This window comes from Gymnogyps californianus, chromosome 1 (assembly GCF_018139145.2).
Source record: "Gymnogyps californianus isolate 813 chromosome 1, ASM1813914v2, whole genome shotgun sequence".
NCBI lineage: Eukaryota > Metazoa > Chordata > Aves > Accipitriformes > Cathartidae > Gymnogyps > Gymnogyps californianus.
The window spans coordinates 138,248,225-138,267,033 of NC_059471.1; the positions used below are offsets into that span (position 1 = coordinate 138,248,225).

Below are 18,809 nucleotides of genomic sequence, written 5' to 3' on the forward strand. Positions count from 1 at the left end.
GTGTATGAACACCAAGCTTTCTGAAATATAACGAGTCTAGTTGGATAGCCTTTACAGAATAGTGGGCCTTAGCAGGGTTCTTGCTGAATTTTTTTGGCAGCCAGCTGAATCACATTTAATTAATGAGTTCTAGCTTCTCTATAAAGTAAATTTCCTGTTCTTTATTTCTTTAATGTAACAAAATGGGATAGATCCTCAATTGCTAGAAATCATTGCAGCTCCACTCACTTTACTGGAGCTTGACTGGCTTACCCCAGCTGAAAACCTGGCTTGCTGGTCTCTGACTTGTACATATTTTGCTAAATTTCCTCTTTCCTTTCCACTTCTACACTTTTTCCTTCTAGACACTTTTTCCAGCACTTTGCGTCCTTCTCTCTTTTAGTTTTTTAAAACAACCTTCAGCATTTTCTTGTTTTCCCTTCCAGTCTCTCCCCATAGCTCTCTTAATTTTTTCCTTCCCTCCCATTGCTTGTGGAGGGAGCCCAAAGTCTCTGTGGTGCATAGAAAAGTATCAAGAGAGAGTTTGGTGCAAAAGGGGCTGTATGAATCACATTGTATGTGCAGGTGACATCATTACACAAGAAAACTTGGTTTTTTACTTATATCCAGAATCTTGTAAAATCTTCAGTTTATGCCAGCATTTTCTGATGTTCCTGTTTCTTTTTTTTTTCTTTTTTAATAATAAAGGCTTTTTTCCCTTGTAGTTATTCAGTATACAAGAGTTAGTTGATGATGGTGTCCACAAGAGTATATTTTCCCTGAAGTTAGTGCAGCCAAAGAGAAATACGTTAGCTAGACAATGAGAGGAGATAGTTCTGTCCCTTATATCGATATTCAGAAAATGACCAGAAGGGGAAACTCAGAAATGTCAGATGAAAAATTACTTACTGTGTCATTCATGGCTAGTGGACAGGCTGATCTGTGGGACATGCCTCCCTAGCACGTGACTCTGTTCAGACACCTGTATGAACCAGCCACCCAACATTATACTCTCCACTCCTTTGAATATACTTACCCAATACACCCCATATACTGTGGTTTTACTTCTTGAAGTCCCCCTTGATTCAGATTCAATACTATGACATGGATAAACTTAAGAAAGCACAAGGCAAATGCAAAGGTAAGACAGACAGACTCTCTCTCTCCCACTCTCTCTGCAAAGGAAAAGCCTTAATCTGAACCTGAAAAAATACTTAAGTATGCATGCAATTTTACTTGCTTGAGAAATCCCATTAAAATCAGTAAAATTAGTTGCACAAGTGAAGTCACAGCAACAGACAGTGCTGCTGGGGCACCTGGCCTTTTAATATGAAAATGGAAGAATAAAATTGGCAGGAAGGTGATGGCTGAGAATTTTGACCTGTTAAAAATCCCTAATATTTCACTTAATAATTCTGGGGAAGACTGTTGTATGTTTTCTCCCTAAAACTTTTACACAGTTGAAAGAAACAAGATGCTTAAGTCCACCAAATATTGCTTTAATCTTTGTATTTGCTTGCAATGCTTGTCTCTTTTCCCATTCTTAGTTTGTTAAAAACTATGGAGCTTGGACTGGTTTTCTCCAGTGATGCTTTTGCCCTGATGGAATAAAACCAACAAAACAAAACTATCATTTTTGCTCCCACTCTGACAGTAAATTAATTGCATGTATGATCCTTGTTAGTCAGTTTTTTCCTAGTCAGGAACGTCAGGGCTCAAGAGAGCTGCCCTAGTGTCATGGCTTGTTCCGAGGATTGGTTTTCCCCATGCTTCAGCTTCTCATCTTGAAATGACATTACACTCATCACTTCTCAGCGTCACATGCCCAACGTCTCTGAGTGCCCTTATAAACTTTTATAAAAAGCAATTCTAACATTAGCCATACAAGGTAGCCTTTTGCCTTTTTTTTTTTCCCCTTTGGCCTTCCTCAGAAGCTTGAAGGGAGAAGGAAAGAGAAGAGCGAACTTGCGATGGCAGAGTTTTATTTCCTATATTCCCACTGCTGTTCCTTCTTGTCATGTCCAGGGCTCTGCTGATCACCATATCTGGACTTAAGATATGATTTTCCCCCAGATCAGGTTGGCAGAAGTTTCTGCCTGCTTTTTTGCTCTCGCTCTTGATTTTCTTGCTTCGTTGTTTTTGATTTGGGGAACTCTCCGCTCTTTCTACACAACAGGGATGGGTTTGTCTGCTGGTATCAGCTGGACTTGTCTCAACTCTCTTCTTTTTTGAGACTGCAGAGGTCTTGAGCGGCGATGACTTTTCATCTCTCCTGTTTTCCATCTGTGGCACATAGTTTAATCCCCTGTGTACTTAAAGTGCTGTAGTCTCACTTTCGTCTTTGAGCTTAATATACTGGTGTCCGGGTGAAACTTAATGGGCTGTGCTACACAGGAGGTCAGAGTAGATGATCTAGTTGGCCCTCCTGGCCTCCAACTTTATGAAGCCTGCCTAACTGATATTATGTCATAAATCAGAAGAAACAAATGAAATGAGAGACCACAGTCTCTCCTACACACACACCTGCTGACCATAAAAACTGGGCAGGGAGGGGTTGAGTGATGAAGGGATACAGCAGCTTTTACATAGGGGTTGCCAGTTCAAATCCAGCCGTGGATGACTGAAAGTTTTTACTGACTGGAGGATTTGTAGCAGCCTTTGTGAAATGAGTGGGGTAGCCTCCGTCCATTTCCCATAAGCGTAAAAAACTCAACACCCTTTTAATAGCTCCTATAAATTGGCATAGGATCTCCATTTTAGAAGTTTTATTCATATCAGTGTAGGGGTACATTGGCTGAATAGTGATTTTCCTTATGTTGTCAACTGGTTTGGGGGGCAAACAAGGGTGTTTGGTTTTCAGAAGTGTCAGCTTCCCAGAAGCCACAAATTCTTACTGAAGCGTGCTGAGCCACACTGCCATACGGAGAACATAATAAACACAGACACTCCAAAGCACCTTGTCATGTTAAGTTCAAGTTCTTAATTTCTTTTGTTTTGAATATATAAAACTTTCACCACGAAAAACAGCTTCGTGGACATTTTCTCCTGAAAATATTAAAAAAAAAAATAAATAATTGAAACAAACCCACAAAAATTATTTTCATTTTCAGACTAACTCAAAAATTTAGAAGTCCCACAGTCAGTTTCCCACCAGGAAAAAAGTATAGCTGTGCTCATGCTTCTGCCCTTGAGCAGTCAGCTAGTCCATGCAACTTATTTAAGAGCCTGAAGTAACAGTATAAAAACAGACAGTCCCACACTGTCCAGTCGACGTTCATGGGATGTATGTAGTCACCAAGACAATTCATCCATCCCATGCCTTGTCTCTGGCTTTCTCCTGGGGCCCAAGAGCCCCTAACTTTTCACATACCAAGCAAGACATCACAGGGTCCATGGGAATGCTGGCAGGCCTCCAGCCTATACCCTGGGTATTTCCAAGCATCCCTAAGAACAAAGGCTGACAGAATAAACTGTTCTGGAGATGACAACCTGTTTTGACTGTCCTCTTTCCTAAGGACTCTTCAGAAGAACTGGGAACACTGAGCACGTCTCTAGAAGCAGTCAGATATATGTGCAAATATCTTGGTACACTTGGTAACATGGGTGAAGGAGTTTCTGAAGGGGCCTTCACCTACAATTAAAAGAAACTCTGAGGCCAAAGTGCTTAGCCAGTCAGGTTGGACCACACATCTAGTGAACAGGTCATTTTTAGGGATACAAACATGCTGGAATTAAATTTTCAGCATGCAGCAACTGCTATCCTCATTTCTTAGTTCAAGAGCTCATCCTCCAATGTTCTGCCTGAGCTGAAATCTCCAAGGGGGATTTCTGGATGGTGGTGTTTTCTCAGAGCAGCTTCAAATAAATTTCAGTAGAGTAGCCATCCCCTATCCATGATAACAGATTATTACCAGTTAGAATCATAGAATCATAGAATGGTTTGGGTTGGAAGGGACCTTAAAGACCATGTAGTTCCAACCCCCCTGCCATGGGCAGGGACACCTTCCACTAGACCGGGTTGCTCTAAGCCCCATCCAACCTGGCCTTGAACACTTCCAGGGATGGGGCATCCACAACCTCTCTGCGCAACCTGTTCCAGTGCCTCACCACCCTCACAGTAAAAAACTTCTTCCTCACATCTAATCTAAATCTACTTTCTTTCAGTTTAAAGCTATTACCCCTTGTCCTATCACTACATGCCCTTGTAAAAAGTCCCTCTGAAATACTAATTTCAGATTTGGAAGAGACCACTTCTTAATTTGCGGACGTTTGTGTGACCTTGGATAGGAAGAATGGACTAAACAGACCTATATGGTTCATGAACAAAAGCAGCTCCATGAAATATCTGCCCTTAAGTTTCTGCATTACACTCACTTACTGTGGCTAATAATAGGCATATGTTATTCTACATACTCAGAGTACAGTACAGAAATTATTTCACAAAGATGCAACTCTGATTCTCTGGGTATTTTCTGTATCTATTCAGTAATAGAATAGGCCATTACATGAGTTAATTGTTCTTGTGAATCACTCTTTGTGAATCACAGAGATAACACAAAAACTGAATGCAACAACACTGCAAACTCTGGCCAAGTGCATCCTCAGCAGACATTTAACTCTTCAGGCATATGAGTGGTTTCATCCATATATTGCACAGCACTAAGAAACACCCTCTGCCACAGAAAGACTTTTGAGGACTTTTGAGTAAAAACAGATAACTGGGTTCTGGCGAACCTCTTTCCCCCACCCCCAGTGGCTCCATCTTTGAACTTGCGTCATTTCACAGGCACTCGCAGGCGGCACATGGATAGCTTGCACAATAGGTAGTTCAGCCCTGGCATGCTGCAGCTGTGCTTATTTGGTCCACAGGTGTTCAGTTTTATGTCGACTCGCCAGCCAGCTGCAGCCCAATCTGTCTATTGTCTCCGAGCGGGGCTGGTGGGGGTCAGGAGAGAAGCATATCGCTGGCAGTTGTTGCCCCGAGAAGGGGAGAGAGTAATTCTGCCATTAATCCTTCCCAACCGGCTCACCCCTCGAAGGAGCCCAACCCCTGACCGTGCAGCAGTGTCGGAACAAGAGAGGCTCTGCGACCCGCGGCGCTTCTGCGCCCGTCTCGGGTGGTAGGTGACGACTTTATGGGCACAGGTGCCATTGTGGTGCCGAGCATTTCCCCACAGAACACCTGCTGCAGGACCCTGACGGCTCAGTGATATATATGCAAACATGAATCTCATTGACCAAGAGTTGAACTCTAGTAAAAATCACTTTATGGCCTTCTTTGTGACCATTGCAATGAATCCAAATTTCTTCTGGCTTTTTTTTTGCTCAGGCGAATAGCTCCCAAACAGCAAAATAAACACTTTTCTCTCCTCCTGAAACTCAGCTCTCAGCTCACGCAGTGTGAAAAACCACACTAAGGAAAATCATGAAGTGGGTGACTGCCTGTCTTCCCTGTCAGTTTAACAGGCCTGTATTTGAGAAGAGCATATTCTGGTAATAGGCACTGAAGACATGCACTGGAAAGCGCTCAGAAAGTCTGAATGTAAACTTGAGACAGCAAAAAACAATTCAAAAATTATTATTTCTAGTACACCTGAATTTCCACTTTCATCCCTAATACTTACCACAAACCTCATTTAAGTTAGGAAATACATCTTAAACAGATTTTCTTTTTTCTTCTTTTTTTTTAAGAGAACAAATCATAAGGAAAAAAAATTTTGTAAACTAGTTTCTCAAAACAACTTGACTGATTTGCAAACCCTAGTCACCTATTACTTCACCCCTCTAATTAAAACCAAATGAACTTTGCCAGCCTTTCTTCCTGTAAGAATTAAAGCGTTAATGAAATTAGGAGAAATGTTAAATACTGTTACCAGTAAGATGGCTTTGTTGTTATACATGTCTTTCCCCATCAAAACATGTTTTATATAGACACCAAAGTTCCCACAGTTTTTTGATGGGTGTTTTGTCTCCATGCAATACTACTCATCTGTGAGTTATATTTCTTACTTGCAGTACAGACTCTGCTGTGGAAAGCACACCGTTCTTGCTGCATCCATGAATAAACAGGCAGGCACACACTTGTAAAGCCACTATGACAAGTTAATGCACAAACAACCCTCAGGCTTGCGCCTCCCCTTTCCAAAACAAGCAGTACTTGCTTATTTTTATTGTTCACATGCAGATGATTCCCTAGCATTCGGAGTCCTTTATTTATGCTTACCCTTTTCTCTCAATTCATTTTGGACTTTAAAAATTGCACTTTGCAAGACAGTGTGGTCCACTCCTCTGTCAGAGTAGAGATGCTTCATTTGTTATGTTCATTTTATGAGAAGAGAGTTTGTGAGCATTTTCAGTGAAAACTGGCTGCTTGTGAAAAGTTAACAGCCTGAAAACTGAATTCATCTCCTTATTTACAGAACTGGTCAAACAGATGCAGTGTCAGCAAAGATAACAAGTGTCTGTACAAGTGTGTGACCCAGGAGGGTTTCTTATGGATGACAATTTCACAGGGACTGTTCACAAAGGCATTTATTTTATGAACTCACTCTCTTCTCAAGCACCCTAGCACTCCTGTGTATACACAGGATACATCCTCCAAGGATCCTTTCTTAAATGCTTTATAGGAAACTCTACTTAAAAATTCGTATCTTAAGTTTTTTTACAGCAGTATGGGAGCCTAGTGTTTTATATGGGCAGTGCCATTACCTTGCTGCTTGTAAAGCACAGTGAAGAGAAAAAAAGTCGGTGAAGGCACAGGTACTGTGGAGGGAATGGCACCTCTATAAGCCTCTCTGCTGAAATATCCCCCCATTCTGTGCTGGAGGAGGATGCAGCTATGTGCGCCCATACAGTAACCCGCAGGCTGGGGTTGCAGCTGGAACAGAGGAGTGAATTCGTTGCATACCCATCCCTGCCTCCGCAGAGCCAGAGGACTGTAGGGCTGGGCAGTGACGAGGCGGGAGTGGGTAAAGAATTTTTCAGCAAAAGATGCTTTGCTCGACAAAACACTGACTTACCACAGACATGATCTTTTGTTGGAATTTGTAACTGTCAGCAACTTTAATGGGGAAGATTTCGCCAAGTCCAGGGAAGGATTTCTGCTCAAGAGAGCAAGATCTGCCCTGGCAGAGATGGCACAGGCATCTCCAGGTTACTCCCTGCCCCGGCATGAGCTTTGTGCCAGGGGAGGGAGAAACTGGTGCAGCATCTCCTCGAGGTGTGGAAGACTCACATTCAAGTTCTTGCTTTAAGTAAGATGTGATTTCCTTTACAAAGATGGGAACTTTTAGCATCTTGGTTACTATCATTGAACAAAAAAATTATTAAGAGGTCTTAACAATGAAGATAATTCATAAGTGAGTGTAACTGATTCAACAAGGGAGTTTTGCATGAAGAGAGTATGCATTTTGTCAGCTCTGAAAAGGCCAGCTGTTCAGAGCTCAGCCATATTAATCATCTCTTCACATCCTTTAATTTGTAATTTGCAGGAACTGCAAAGGGGGCTCAATACCAATGCAAAAGTCAGGCTATCACTTCGGACAATGAATTCATGTAATCTGTATATCAGGTAGTGTACGTGTATAGTAATGTATATGTGTATAATGCTTTAAACAACACAGGGAGTCAGTAAAGTGCATGCAGTTATGTCTAAGGTGTAATCTAGAGATGTGATTGCAGCATCTGCTCTAACTTTAAGCTAGATTTGTGACCTTGTCCAAGACCCAGTGCCTCTTCCTCCAGCACACCTTTGCAATTAGTGCTCCCTGAACTTCATGCCCCTGCTGCTCCACTTGCAGTAGTGAGTGGGGCATCTTTAGGATTGCTTGGATGCATCTGTACCCATGGTCATATCTCTGATTGCAATGGGAGCATACCAACAGGGCAGTTCCTGCTCTGAGGAGCTCACAGACTGTTACAAAGGTGTGGAATACCACCAAGACCCAAAATGCAAGGTTAGAAAAGAGAAAAAATTAATTTTGGCATTGTGTGACAGTCTCTTCCCTGTACTGCTGCTGAGTGTGATCCTGGACAAAATGTCTCTTCTGACATGTTCCTCACCTTCCTCATCTGTACAGTGACAGTGAAAGTGCCTTCCCTCAGAGCAACCACAGTCTTTAATTTTTAGGGTATAAAAAGACCATCCCAGAACTACCTGGATATAAGTACTTGTTCCAATGGGTTAATTATTTGTGTCACAGGGTGACCCAGGAGTACAGTATCTCAGGGAGAATGAGGAGAACTTGGCTGGAATGAAGATTGCCAGTGCTCCCCCAAGCAGATCCCAACCCAGGGAGGCTTACAGAAACCTCGCTCTGGTGTTTTGGCCTTTCCTTAGCTCTGGTTTGGCTTCATTTCCCCAAAACATTTCTGAATTATGTAATACCTTCCGCAGCTCAATGTTTTTTCTATGCTATCATCTTAATTAGTGCACTGGGTTGGCAGTTTGCTGTGTAGCAACTAATTGTAATGAGCTGATCAGGCACCAGTTAGAATTGTCTCTTATTGATCTGGGTGCCAGATTCAGAGTCCAGCAGCTCCCCTGGGTGACCTGTTTGCACGGTTTTGCACCCTGAATATAGCATAACACAACACAGCAAAGAAGTGCAAGGGAGGTTCTATCATCCTACATCATCCCAGGGTTTTCACTAGTTGTAGTTATCAGGAAATGAAGTCAGTGTGTGTATTAGATGCCTACCCTATTTTGGCACCTTAAAAAAAAAAAAACTGCCAAAATAACTTTAGGAATTTGGCCTTGGGTAAAGGCCAACATGAAGTCAGTTGGCAGAGTGAGAAGGTGTACCGAGGCCTCCTGAGTCGCAGGGTGATGGCTTAGCCATGAGTCTGCTCTTCTACACAAGGTCTGTTGGCACCATATGGCTCCTGTGTTCGGCAGATAGTAAATCCAACCACAAACAGAGTTTTGGAGAAATTAAAACTGTTCATGAATCCGCTTAAATTTAGGAATCCGTCCCAGCAAAAGTAATGAGGGAAGGGTTTTGAAAATATCAAGAAAAAGCAATTCAACATTTTTAAAAATGCAAATGTGTTGCTTATGGAAAGCTGAAATGTTGTGTTTCATCAATCCTGAAATGAAACTTTCTTTTACTACAAGATGACTTTTTAAAAAATCAAGCCGTATTTCATTAGAAACAAGGGAAGGAGGGCTTTAAAGGGATAAACATCCCAAAGCAAAATGACACATTTCAAATAAGCCCAAAAGAAAATGTTAAAGCTCCTCTATTTCATTATAAAAGTCATAAAATCTCAATACCTTGCAGATTGCACTCCCCACCTTGGGTCGCTCCCTGTGATATATCTATGGATTTTGCCAGGATATTTTTCAAGACCCTTCTCCCCTCTCTTGCACCACTTCCCTCACAAATCCAGTCCTTTGCTCACCACCCTACCAGCTCTCCTCTGCTGACATTCGGTTTGTTCAGTTATGTATTTAAAAGCAGAGCAAGCTGCCAGTTTGCTGCAGCTCTGAGCTGGAGCTCTTTGAAAAGACCCACAGACAGAGGCTGACTGAATCAACTCCCTGGGGATGCTGCAAGTCAGCAGACTTAGCCGTTAAGCTGCCGGGAGGTTCAAGTGAGGCTGCCCATGGAAAAAAAATTAAAAAAAAAAAGAAGAAAGAAAGAAAGTCAAATCAGAACTGAAGCTGGGTAAAGTCAGACTGGAAACACTTCAGACAATTCCTGGAAAGTAAACAAAGAAAAAAGAAGGAAAGAGAAAAAAGATATAGGGAGAGTCTCGCTGTTGGAAGCTATACATGGGGCACTCGGCCATGGTCCTGATGGATGTGTTCAGATCATACTGTAGACTGACTACCTGGCATAAAAGATACTGAACTTTTCAGGTGTTTCCCACTGAGAGACAGATGCTGGGGGCCAGCAATGCTCAAATGTTGGATAAAGTACATTTTTCTGAGGACAGGGGAGTGTCAGAGTGCAAATCTGCTGCAAAGTTTTAGCTGTACCAGGGAGACCTGCAATCTTTGAGAGAAGCTCTCTCCACAGGCATGGAAAATGACTGCTGTCTGCTCAGTGAGGACACAAAACAACGGAGGAGCAGCCCGAGCAGCCCAAGCAGCCCAACTAATGTGGTGGTTATGCCCCTGTGCAGCTTTGTCCATGAGATTTTGTGTAGAGCCTGCACAGCCTGGTGAATGGAAGAGCTATTGCTACGTGCAGATGCTACACATCTGCTACATGTGCTCATGGCTCTAAAGGGTTCTTGGACCAGGTTATTCCTCATAATGCTGCTATTATAATTTTAAATGTCACTAAACACTGGCTTGGAAGCAAAAAGTATCCCTTAAGAACCATTCATAAAAATGCATGTGTATGGATCATGAAAGTAATATTTCAGCTGCAAGCTGAAATTTCCCAGAGAAACTAGGCCTCTAAAAATAACACTTCTTTCCACAGTATTCTATTATAACAATTAAGACTACAGTTCCACAGGAACTGCTCTTTAGCCTTATCTCTGCCTAGCTGCCTCCATCAGGATAGGAGCTTAGTGTTTAAAACAGCAATACGCAGTAGCAATCATTATATTCTTTCTGGGTCATTGCTTGTCTGTGCAAATGTGGCATATTCAGAGAGAGAAATTAAAAAAAAAAAACACTCCACGTATTTTTTGCTTTTGATTCAGGAGCTTCTCTGTGGCAGGAACGAGTTCAGCCTTAGCTCCTGTGAAACCTTCATATCTAGCACTTACAGATCTGCCATTGTGGGTGGGCAGTCTGCAAAAAGAGAGGAAGGTAGCCTGCATGTAGGAAAGTTGGTCCCCCATGGCTGTGGCGGGGAAGGTGCTCCAGAAGTCCCAGGGAGGACTGTCAGTGATAGGATGGAGGCTCAGATGGGAAACAGTGCAGGGAAAGAAACATCAGGACGGTGTGTATCCTGGTGCCCTGTGTTACGAAGCTGATAAATAGCTCTGTCTTGTCATAAACTGATCTTTCAACGCTGTTTGACTTCCTTCCCAGATACTGTGGGGAGTTTCAGGAAAAAGCAGAGCCAACACTGAAACCAACAGCAAGGTGCTTAGCTAATAGTGAAACTGATTGAGATTTCATTGTTACCACTATTTGGTCATGAAGTAAAACTTTTGATATCACGGAGATAGAATCATAGAATCACAGAATGGTTTGGGTTGGAAGGGACCTTTAAAGATCATCTAGTCCACCCCCCCTGCCATGGGCAGGGACATCTTTCACTAGGTCAGGTTGCTCAAAGCCCTGTCCAACCTCACCTTGAACACTTCCAACGATGGGGCATCCACAACTTCTCTGGGCAACCTGTTCCAGTATCTCACCACCCTCATTGTAAAAAAAAAATTCTTTCTTATGTCCAATCTAAACCTACCCTCTTTCAGTTTAAAACCATTGTCCCTCGTCCTGTCACTACAGGCCCTGGTAAAAAGTCTGTCTCTGTCTTTTTTATAAGCCCCCTTTAAGTATTGAAAGGCCACGATAAGGTCTCCCTGGAGACTTCTCTTCTCAAGGCTGAACAACCCCAACTCTCTCAGACTTTCCTCATAGGAGGGGCATTTCAGCCCTCTAATTGTTTTTGTGGCCCTCCTCTGGAACCACTCTAACAGGTCCATGTCTGTCTTGTGCTGGGGGCCCCAGAGCTGGTTGTAGTACTCCAGGTGGGGTCTTAGGAGAGCAGAGTAGAGGGGGAGAATCACCTCTGTCAACCTGCTGGCCATGCTTCTTTTTATGCAGCCCAGAAATCCTGGGCTGCAAGCACACATTGCTGGCTCATATCCAATTTTACATCCACCAATATTCTCAAGTCCTTCTCTACAGGGCTGCTCTCAATCAATTCATCACTCAGTCTGTACTGATATTGGGGATTGCCCCAAGCCAGGTGTAGGACCTTGCACTTGGCCTTCATGTTTGGTCATCAGCAGCTGGCCTTTATACTTGGCCTGATATCTGGTCATCAGCAGTGGAGAAGGTAGGAAGTCCAGCATGGGTCTGCTTCCCTTGTCTATGGAGAAAGACAGAGGTCCTCCTCTGGAGCAGCAACTGCCACCTGTCATTCAACACCAGCCTAAAATGTTCCTATGTGTTGTCAGCTTGTGAGTGGCACTGGAGAGCATTTTTCATGACATTTCATTCAGCTGTGGTATATTTGGAGCATACTGAATTGTAAGGGTAAAAGAATACCCAGAATGCAGTTTGCAAAATATGTGATGCAGCACTATAATACAGGATCACAGAATCACAGAATGGCTGAGGTTGGCAGGGACCTCTGGACATCATCTGGTCCATCTCCCTGCTCAAGCAGGGCCACCGTGAGACGGTTGCCCAGGACCATGTCCAGACGGCTTTTGAATATTTCCAAGAAAGGAGACTCCACCACCTCTCTGGGCCAGTGCTTGTTCATTTTCACAGTAAAAAAGTGTTTCCTGGTGTTCAGATGGACTGTCCTGTGTTTCAGGTTGTGCCCATTGCCTCTGGTCCTGTCACTGGGCAGCTCTGAAAAGAGCCTGGCTCCGTCCTCTTTACACCCCTCCTTCAGGTATTCGTATACATTGATAAGATCCCCTTGAGCCTTCCCTTCTCTAGGCTAAACAGTCCCAGCTCTCTCAGCCTTTCCTCATAGGGGAGACGCTCCAGTCCCTTCATCATTTTCGTGGCCTTTTGCTGGACTGTTTCTAGCATGTCCATGTCTCTCTTGTACTGGGGAGCCCAGAGCTGGACACAGTACTCCTGGTGTGGCCTCACCAGGGCTGAATAAAGGGAAAGGATTACCTCCCTCAACCTGCTGGCAATACTGCTCTTAATGCAGCCCAGGATACCATTGGCCCTCTTAGCTGCTAACGGCACACTGTTGGCTCACGTTCATCTTGTTGTCCACCAGGACCCTCAGGTCCTTTTCCACAAAGCTGCTTTCCAGCTGTGCAGCCCCCAGCATCTCCAGGTGCATGGAGTTGTTCCTCCCTAGGTGAAGGACTTTGCACTTCCCCTTGTTGAACTGCACAAGGTTCCTGCCAGCCCATTTCTCCAGCCTGTCAAGGTCCTTCTGGATGGCAGCACAACCCTCTGGTGTATCAGCCATTCCTCCCAGTTTGGTGTCATCTGCAAACTTGCTGAGGGTCAGCTGAAATGGCTCCCCTAAAGCAACTACTTTCCCACTCAGCAATGTAAGGGTCAGGACACAGCACCAGATGCTGAGGCCTGGGTAGGCTCATGCATAGCTTGTTGATTCACAAATGTAGGTGGGTTAAACTCAGAGGGTCTTCAGCTGCTTAAACCATAGCAGTTGATGTGGGGATCAGACACTCCTACCACAGGTAGTGACAGGCTCAAAGAGCAGAAGCTCATCCATCTCTCTGAGCTTAACCTGTTAGATATAAGTCACAACTCTCACACAATTGACATGTTTCTTATGTCCCCCCACGGATAGGTGTAATTCTATCCATGCGCAGCTCTGTAAAATAGCTTGCCATCCCGATCAGTGTCTTCTGTGCCAGGCTGATGGTTGGCTTCTACCACAATTTAGTCACTGGCTGGATCTAGTATATGGTTTGTATAGGTGTGTATACATGTGTATGTGTTAGATAGGGACAATGGCCCTGCGGCATTACAGCTGGAGTGCCTGACACCTGGTGGGACCCCAGACTCAGGTGTCCCAGGAGACAATGTGCTCTCTCCTTCCAGCTGCAACACCTGCTTCCTGATGGCACACAACCTACCGCCTCCCCTGTTACATGGCCCTGTGTAGCAGCCACATCACCTGTCTCATGATATTGCATCTCGCACAAGATTTGAGAGTCTGACCACTCATTTGGTTCACTTCTCCTTGGGCATTTAGAGTACCCATAGCTGAGGCAGCGGCACAAAACCCCAGGCAGAAACTCTGCCATGCTGCACTCCTTGCCAAGCTGTCAAACTGCAGCCCTTGCTGTTGTAGATACTGGCAGCGATCCCTATGCTAGGGCTTGCCAGAGGCTTGTGAATGGTTGTCAAAGAATGAGGATGCCCCTCAAGATCAGCAGATTTATGATCTGGGAAGTCAAGTCAAATAAAAATTGTGCATTTCTCTGCCACAGCTGCACTGCCTCCTTTCTCTCTCAGCAGGTTTGCAACTGCAGGCCAAACACAGTATCATCCTTCTCTCCTCTCTCCTTTGGCAGACATTTCCATTTGGTACTCTTGAGGGGTGCAGTAAGTGTGGAGCAACTTTGTTCTTGGGGACTGCGGTTTTTGAGTGCAAAGTGGAGAATGTCCCTATGAAAATTTATCTTGGAGCTCAGTTACCTTGGAGAATCTGCTCCCAAATATCCTCTGATTCAAAAAGTATAAAGAATGTGTACAGGTTTTGGAAACAAGACTTTAGGGTTTTTTTATGTTACTATTAACTTCCAGCTTTCAGTATCATCAATTACAGAATGGAAAAGATACTAACTTTCAGTGCTATAAATTAAAACCTAGAAAAACCTTGTGTTTATTGAAAAAGTAAGGATGCCTGCCAAAAGGGCTTTCTCTCTTGAGAATACTGAAGGTCTTAAAGTACATCTGTATGATATCCTCACTGGGTCTGACAAGGGAAAATAATCATGGAACATAAATACCTTTGCTTTGTCATATCATGTCAAGCTCTGAGAGATCTTTGGAACATTTACATGTTTAATAATAGAGGTTGGCAACTTAAAGACCAGTATGTCTTCCAGCCTGGAGAAAAGCTAGGTTTTCTATGACTGCAGCATGAAGATCCTTCTTGGCTGAAGCACTAGTAGCAAGTGCTGTAAAATAGGACATCCTACTTTAACACTGCTAGAAACCCTAGCAAAGCAGGGTAGACTAAGGTAAGAGTACTCTGCACTTGAAAACCAGTTTGGCATTTTGCCTGAACACCGCTGTTCCAGAAACAAATAAATTCCAGATTGTGCAGGGAATGTTTTCTATGCTTTCCTAACTGAGGAAGAGGCATTTCTGCATATGATAGGGAGAGGGAGAGTTACTTCCATACACCAGCATTCCCTGCTGGCTAGAAAGAAAACAGCAAGTGCAATGGCCAGCCAAAGGAGTTTCCAAGAAACAGACAGCTGTAAATCCTGTCTGCAAGGCAGGTATCAAGAATGACTGAATATAAAAACAATCTCACTGTATATAAGGGAAGTTAAAAAATTATTCTCTTGGTTCGTGATTTAGTTATCCACCCCAGATTCAAGATGTGCTCAAGGCCCAGCAGCAGATTTGGAAGCAGAACTTGAGTGTCCAAAGCTCCCGAGTGGTTTGAGCTGGGATTTGTACCACTTGCCAAACTCACATCTAGATTTTGGCTTTGCTCCTTCCTCACCAGTCTTCCAAATTTTCAAATACAGAATATGGATTTGAGCACATTCCTTTCTAGAGTTTCTGATTTCCCTCCTGTATCCGGGTTAAAACGGGTGTAGCTCCATCAACTTTTAGCTAATATTGTCAGTATCAGAGAATGGACTCCTGGTTTTGAACTTGTGTCCTTGCTTTTAAGCAAGATGCATAAGAACTCTGAAATGTGTATAAGTCAATATATACTCATTTACTGTGATAGACATAGGCTAGTATTTAGCATTTAAAGAAGAGAAGCATGCATACTAAACAGAAACTTTCAGGTTTAATATATGACCTCAAGGAGCCCAAGCTGAGCATCTGCCCTTTCCCATTCATTTCATCCCTTGAACATCTTACCTGAATAAGACTTTAAGGATGCAGTCTGTCCAGCGCAGTGTGCCCATATGCTTTAACACTTGGCCTTCAGATTGAAAAGGGGGGAGTGTCCTGTCCTAATTTTGAAATTACACTGTCTAATGTCTTCTGAAAACACACATCACCTCTAACACTTTATCCATTCACTGAGCCCTTGGCAGGATTTTTGCACCTTCATTCCGCTCTGACTGGGTGTTCTGTGAAATGCATTAAAGCTCAAAGCCTTCTGAAGAGCCTTTCTTCCATTTAATAATATTTTTTTAATAGCCAAGTGAAGGAGCATTTAAACATTTTGATAAATTATAAAATAACAGGCTAGAAAAAGGATTCTAGGTATTGTATTTGGGTTACCCTAGCAGCTGTTCAGTATTACTGAATTTTTACATCCCCAAAGAAGTCTTGCTAGGGTTGGAGGCAAAGAAGTATTTCTGAGTAGTTTCCTTTTTTTTATTTTACTGCATATGGTGTCCTCCAGGTGCACAGGTCTGAAGGTCCCTTTTTTGGAAAAAGTACGCAGCAAAACCAAGAAATGATGCCAGTCCTTGCGTATGTTTCACAGGTGGTTTCCAAATATTGTCATGGTGGTTGGGAAGCAACAAAGGTTGAGACTGTTTTCAGTTTGTTCAATGTTGTATATTCATTTTTCTAGCTGTTGAGTAAATTTGCTCTGAAGAAATTGTTCCTTTACTGCTTTAGCTGTATCATCATTATTTCATATCCAGGTCAATGTGCTAACATCAGCAGACAGAAGTTCTCTTTATTTGGCAGCTGTTACACATGCACACAGAAGTTCATGGATACACGTATGTGCTATCTACGGTTATGCTCAAATCTATACATGTGTGTTTGTGTGTGTGTGTACATTATACATGTATGGATGTGATATATAAAATTTTAAAAATTGTTTCACACTGAAAAGAATACAAGTGGATTTCATGGTTGATCAAGTTTGGTTTAACTCATGCTTGAGGTGTGTTATCCACTGCATTTTCATGAAGGCAATCTTCTCTAAGCCTGGATTGTCCTCTCTCTAAAAATAAATATTTGGAAGGCACTTTATAGCACTGATGTTCTAGTTCAGAGTGTCTCACACAATTTAAGTATAGGTTTGCTTCAGAAAACTCACCAAGTCATACCTGTGTTTGGATAACAAATGTTTCACCAGATCTCTTAAGGATTTGATCTAATCATTTTACTTTCTGTAAAGGATATTGATTTTAGGCAGTCTCCAGAATTTTTTTTTTTTTTTTTCGTCTCAGTACAGTGCTGGTAGGATCTGAGAACCTGGTAGCTTGGCCTTGCAAAAAAAGGACTTTTTTTCAGTGCAACGTAAGTGCAGACTAAGGAGAAAAGGACTAAACAAGAGGAGGGGGATGATATTTTGGGAGTCAAGGATATCTTTTGTTGAAAAAACTTCTATGAATTCATACCTGAAGCCTGATTCTTTTCTCTTTGATAGTGCAGTCAGATGAGGAACTCCACAATATGAAGATGTTGTCAGTCAGAGGAGATTCAGGGTCACTCTTTCAGTTGGTTCCTTGAGCATCTCTCACATGAAACTGGGAGGTGAGACTATCTGACGGTAGTAAAATAACAAGAGTCTTCCTTCTTCTGGGTAGCTGGACCATCATGTGAAGAGACAGTCGTCAGTCATTTCATTTGAGAAATGTAGCCATAGCGTCATGGACTATAAATTACACAAGGTTCAGAAATCTGAAAGCATCTTCTCTTCCAGCCTTGCTTAAACAACTCCCTTCAATTATTCTTTCTTACTATATAGGTAATAGTTGAATTTTCCTGGTGTTTGGGCTTATGTAATAACAAAACAAAAAGCAACTAAGATGGCAAGCAAACATCTTCTTCCAGCTACAACCGTTCGAAGCCAAAGAGATTACCGCCTCTGGCTACTTTTCATTGCTCCCATTAACATAAATCTTGGCCCATTCCCATATGCAGCTATGCTGCTCTGATGAGCACTTTCCAGCTAGCTGCAGATTAAGAGATACGCTGCAGTGGGGCAGTGATAAGGAGTTAGGGGAATGCAGAATTTAATACCCTGCATCCAGAAGAAGATGCAGGGCATCTCTGAGCATAGCTGAGTCTTTTGCTTTTTTCCTCCACTAAGTAGCTTCTAGCTTCTTTGGGCTGCTACAGAGGAATTGTGCAGTGGATGCCAATGTGTATATTCATCTTCAGATGTGTATATTCATTTTCACTAGCCTGCTAGCAAGAATCAAAACTTCTAGTATAAACACTTTCAAGTGATCACCACACGTTCTGTATTTTTTTCATAATGTCATCAATTGATGAACTAAGTAAGCTGGCATAAGAGATCTAAGCTAGTGTCATGACTGAGGACAGGGCAAGTGGAAAGCCCTGGAGACTAAAGACCCTTGCTCCTGGAAAAGGCCTTAACCAAGGCTCTGCCATTGGTCATAAACCAGATTCTGCATGTTGTGTGCATGTGTAAGAAGAGATGGTCTCTGTCCCACACAGTTTACAGCTTGGCAGTCATCTTCAGTAGTTTCTACCAATCAGCCTGTTTAACACCATAGAAAAGAAAACCCATTGTGTGGTTGTCAGGGGTCTCCTCCCTCAAGAAACACTGTTGTTATTTTTTTTTAAATGTCATTTAATGCACTCCAAAACCAAATATTTGTTCTTTGAATGCATCCTCATGAGCCAGGAATAAACATCCCAGAGTGATTAATGGCAGTCCATGTGGGTGTGGATTTGCTGTGGGCATGCACATGCACACCCACAGGCTCGCACACCCACACATTCACACAAGCCTGGTAATTGTTTGCATACTTAGTTGTAGAATTTTTGGCATTTGGATGTTCTGCTAATTTTTTAAAGTGCAGATACATTTGAGTCAGATTAGCAGAAGCAGCCAAGGAGTCATATCACTCTCTCATCCCTGAGACATCTGTTCTTAAATTTACTTGGAGCAGAAGTGAAACACAGTTACAGACTTCTGTTTAGTGAACATCCAACATAAAATCATCTTGCTAGCAAGCCTACAGTTAACCTAGCAGGGACAGCTCAGGTCACAAGACAGATGGATCATAGAGCTAGGTCTGAGAAGTTCAGAGTGCTGGGGAGTGAATCCAGGGAGTAG

General features: G+C 42.8%; 1 protein-coding gene across 1 annotated transcript in view; it reads left to right on the forward strand.

Annotated features, from left to right (window-relative positions):
* The window catches only part of LOC127026228 (potassium voltage-gated channel subfamily KQT member 1-like), a 517,151-nt gene that overhangs the window by 415,605 nt on the left and 82,737 nt on the right, over positions 1-18,809 (forward strand). The gene's annotated exons all lie outside the window — the stretch shown is intronic.